At 38.6% G+C, this 5,000-nt stretch overlaps 1 long non-coding RNA gene across 1 annotated transcript in view; it reads left to right on the top strand.

Moving 5' to 3' along the window:
- LOC135227070 (uncharacterized) overlaps positions 1-5,000 on the top strand; it is a 754,962-nt gene that overhangs the window by 1,384 nt on the left and 748,578 nt on the right. The window contains exon 1 of the long non-coding RNA XR_010317339.1: positions 1-214. This exon is cut by the window's left edge and continues 1,384 nt beyond it. This is a non-coding gene — a long non-coding RNA (uncharacterized LOC135227070). The remainder of the gene's footprint in view (positions 215-5,000) is intronic.

Below are 5,000 nucleotides of genomic sequence, written 5' to 3'. Positions count from 1 at the left end.
AATACCAAACTGAGGGAAAATGAACAAATAAAAAGACGGAGAAATCAGGAAATACAATTCAGTAAATATAGATTTATAAAGGGTGGAAAAAATGCCGAAAGAACGCATCAAAAGTGAGCGCGGAACGGAAGGGGACGACGAGAACGCGCCCACCGCAGGCCAGCGAGGCGAAAAGAAGACGCTCGCAGACGACGGCGGCCATTAGCAAAAAAAGGTACGTGAAGTTTAATGATTGATTTATGTAATATGGCGTCACTGGACTGACTCAGTCATTATGTAGAGCTCTTTGAATAACAATTGGAACTCACTCAGTCGTTTATATTGGGCTTTTTAAGTAGATATTCATTTGTTTATTGTAACCTGGATTCATCTACAAGGCAAGTCTTCTGAGAAAACATATGAAGCGAGTTCAAATTTATTGCAGATACATTTTCCAGTTAGCAAGTGCTCTCCTTTCCGGTTACAACAATCATAATGCTAATAAAATTCACATCCAAAGCCAAAAAGACCCTTATAACTACAGAACGGGAAAATTCACAAGGACTGAGATCTTTGTAACTTCAGATTGACAACCTACTTGTGAAGGTTATTAAATTTTTTACCATAGGATTATAATAATAGCTTTAGAGAGATATGTTTTATTTTTGTAAAGAGCTCCTCGTTCCTTACCATACATAATTGGGAGCCGAGAGACGATAGGAACCCCAAAACACTTGACCAGATAACGAGGCATATTCTCTCCTGAATAATGGTACAGAATATAATATTATGTCCTTCAACTTCTCCTGTCGACATAAACAAGGCTTCAGATCTCAACAAAAAGAAACCTCTTCGGAAATAACACGGTTTCATTTTTTTTGTCACTTTCAAATTCTTTTAATTTATACCCGTTCACACATATACTCATACTAACACACACACACACACACACACACACACACACACACACACACACACACATATATATATATATATATATATATATATATATATATATATATGTATGTGCTATATGTGTTTGTGTATATAATATCAAAATTCATCGGCTTATATGAAACCAACAATCTCCTTTGCCTCAAAGATTTCACTTGAAATACCAACAAGGTTATTTAGGAAAAGTAATAAAAAATTAATCAAAGATGCATCTAACAGCATTAATAATAGCAAATAATAACATGAAGGTATAAATAATATTTAGAAAACGTACATCCCTCTTTCCCCGTTTTCTTTAACTCTTCGTTTTCTTCGGTTAAAAGTAGCCACCAAGTTGCCCGTTTAAACTTGGGAAAGAAAGTAAAGAAGTAAAAAATGCGACGAAGTTACTTCAGCGATATCTAGTTTTCTGTATGAGCCGCGAACCATGAAGCTTTCCGCCACGGCCCAGTGGTGGCTTGGCCTCTAGCGTTACCGGACGTACGATTATGGTTAACTTTAACCTTCAATAACATAAAAACTTCCGAGGCTAAATTGCTGAAAATGGCATGTTGGATGATTGGAGCATGGATGTTCAACATACCAATTTGCAGCCCTCTAGCCTCAGTAGTTGTTTGGATCTGAGGGCGGACAGGATAAGTGCTGACAATAGTTTTCTTTTCGGGAAACTAAAAACCCCCGATTTGTCTGTTTGCATTATTGATAACCACAAGAAATTATCACCTTCAGCTAGAGGCCGAAGGAACGCTTAATCTAAAGTAACGCCTATAGTGCACCGCATGAGGTGCACTGACGGCACTACCCTCCTAGAGGGAGCATCAGATTCTTTACACAGTATTTACCAGCAAACTTATCAGAAAATCAACCTCAGGAAAACGTTCAAGTAACAGACGTCAATAAACCAGGAACGTCACACGAATCTCTCACCTCTGATATACCACAAACGAATTTTCTCAGCGTTATTGTATACACAGCGAATAACACCACATAACCCCGTGATCTAGGTACACGAAGACCTGGAGAAGCTTTCTCCTTAATCGACTCATAAAACTAGACTCCACAAATAAGCCCCCAAGAAAGGCACTTGATTTGCAGGCCAGCCGGCGGAGCCATTCACATGGGGATGATGTGTGCAAACTGGGTTTTAGAGTAACTCTGCTGCAATGGCAAAGGCTCACTCACTCGCTTGAATACGAGGCGAGGCTACAAAAACTACAAAACAGCATTACCGTACTGTAGTTCAGAATACACTTCATAACAAATTCTTGGAATTCATATGAGCTAAAACGAGATAGCTAACGAGAAGCTGTCTACCTATATTTAGATTTCGCTACACAGCCGTTCGTGAGTTATATTGGATAAGTAGATAATAATGAGAGAGAGAGAGAGAGAGAGAGAGAGAGAGAGAGAGAGAGAGATGAGTGTATGTGCATGTGGCAAACAGCATTTAAATGTATTTCTGAATTTGGATAAAAAACAATGTTGAGAGAGAGAGAGAGAGAGAGAGAGAGAGAGAGAGAGAGAGAGAGAGAGAGAGAGCACACGTTTGTAGAACTGGCAATAAAGGGATATTTTTAGATATTGCCGAAACATTAATATTGGTGTGTGTGTGTGTGTGTATGTGTGTGTGAGGAGAGAGAGAGAGAGAGAGAGAGAGAGAGAATGTTTGCTTATATGTGTGTATAATAACTAATAATAAAAGACTTCTTATCCACATCGTCGAAACATTAATACTGTTGAGAGAGGACAAAAAAAGTTAATTACGGTTTTCAACCGCAAGAGAGAGAGAGAGAGAGAGAGACCAAGAGAGAGAGAGAGAGAGAGAGAGAGAGAGAGAGTCTAAACACTTTCATTAAAACGGACTTATCCTTCGCAACATTCCCCATAATTACAGAGGGCCACAAACGCACAAGCACACAGACACAAGCACAAACAGATGTGTTGTCTGCGGAGGTAATCAAGAACTTGACGTCGATGGAAGCTGAAAATGAGCAAATAATGAAATGCACAGGGACGGAAACAATTAAAAGTAGGAATTAATAAGTAAGTGGGGGAGAAAAGGGGTACGGAATAACATTGAGCGGAACGAATTCTGAAATGTGGGAAAGAATCTCAAAGGCAAAATAACTTAAATATCTAACATCACAAATTCAATGAAATTGGCCGGAATTCAACCTGGATAAAAATAATCTTATTCGTGTAAAACTCAGACCTGAAAACGAATGGGCAATGATTGAAATCTTTTGGACACATAATAAAAAGTATAAATAAGAGATCCAAAAGAAAAACCAAGAAAATTGAAGTGGTAGATAGAACAACAATGAACATACATGTGGAACAAAGAAAATCGAAGACCATATAAGTGGAACAAAGAAAAACAAAGAACAGACAAGTGGAACAAAGGAGGATACAAGTAGAACACAGAGGAACAAATAACATGCAAGTGGAAAAAAAGGAGAACAAAGAAAATCTAAGTGGAACAAAGAACATACAAATAGAACAAAGAAAATACAAAGAACCAAAAAAATCGCAACAATGAACAACACAGAAAATGCAAGTGCAACACGAGTTGTGCACAAACGAAACAAGAATACAAGACGCTAACGTAAAGAAACAACTGAAATACGATACGTAAAACTGCGCATGAAATATCCATGCGTAAGTCTGTCAGATTTACGGTAAATGCTTCTCTCGCTTGGTCCGAGGCGCTTGATGGAACGACTTCATCTCTATTCTCGCTTCTTTCCTTCATAAATTCCTCGGCAAGTGATCGCACCCTAGAGAAACCCGAATGGGACTTCACTTCCAAAATCCAAGATGATTTTCCTCGTTGAATAACAAAACATTTCCCTGATGGAAATGTTTTTTTTTTTTGTCCCCAAGGGGAAAAAAATTCTCATGATGTTGCTCTTTCCAGTAAATTGTATATACAACTGTCCTCTCGGAATGGGAATTTTGTTCTTAAAGGAATGACAAGACTGCATTGAGACGAGACGTGAATTTTCCCTCAGGAATGACAGGACTTTCCCCGAATGACGAACGATTCCCCTCTCCCTGGAATTCTGCTTTTGCTTGTTTTGCTCAAATGTGAGGGGAAAGCACACGATGAAGTGGACTCGTCCTTGGCCACTAACGAAGCCGCTAATAAGAGTGGGTTTCTCAAGGTTTGGCACTAAAAATAATGTCAGGCTGAGAGAGAGATAAAACCACAAGTTCCTGGAGAATAGGTTTGATCAAAAAACATGTCACTGTTCAATGGAGAGCTTTCACAGTATAGTAATCCATTCGCAAAACATTCCTAACCTTACGAAACATATATTTGAAGATATTTATTAACCTTACGAAACATATTTGAAGACATTTATTAATAGAGAGAGAGAGAGAGAGAGAGAGAGAGAGAGAGAGAGAGAGAGAGAGAGAGAGACTTGGCTGAGTTTTCTCTCTAGCTTCAATACCTTGATTGCAAGCGTAGTTCAGCCATAGTTTGGCTGGACAGTTAAGACAACAACAGAACTATCTCCGGCAACCAAGGTTCTCGTTAAGAAAACTTCCTCCTTGGGCCCTACGAGAGTACGAAGAATCACAAAACTTTCTTCCTGAGATTCGGAATCCTTCATCCACTCCTACAGAATCTGGGGGAGGTCTAAGGTAACTATCTAACAGAGAAAAATCAGAAATAACTTAGCAGACCATCAGTAAGGGCGTCAGCCTTCAGCAGATGGGGGCAAAATGCTGAAATCTTAACCTCACGTGACCTTTGACTGGTGATGCTGGATAAAAAACAATGAAATCTTTTAAACAGATGACCTCTGCTCTCTGATGCAGAAATTAATATAGACAGTATGACGCGTAGCAAAGAAGGCAGGTTATCGAAGGAGATAACATATAGTATGAACAGCACAGAATATAAAACGAATACTGTAGTTACAGGCAAGCAAATTATTATCATCATCAAAAGGGTTTTACCAGACCACTCTGCTGATTATCAGCTATCAGAGGGTTGTCTCGAAGGATTTGATTTTTTACTTATATTTTATCTCTATATTATGTCCATTAAGAAACAATTT

This window comes from Macrobrachium nipponense, chromosome 15, assembly GCF_015104395.2.
Source record: "Macrobrachium nipponense isolate FS-2020 chromosome 15, ASM1510439v2, whole genome shotgun sequence".
NCBI classification, from domain to species: Eukaryota; Metazoa; Arthropoda; class Malacostraca; order Decapoda; family Palaemonidae; genus Macrobrachium; species Macrobrachium nipponense.
Note: the sequence above shows the minus strand (reverse complement) of the source record. Positions and strands in the feature narration are given on the sequence as shown.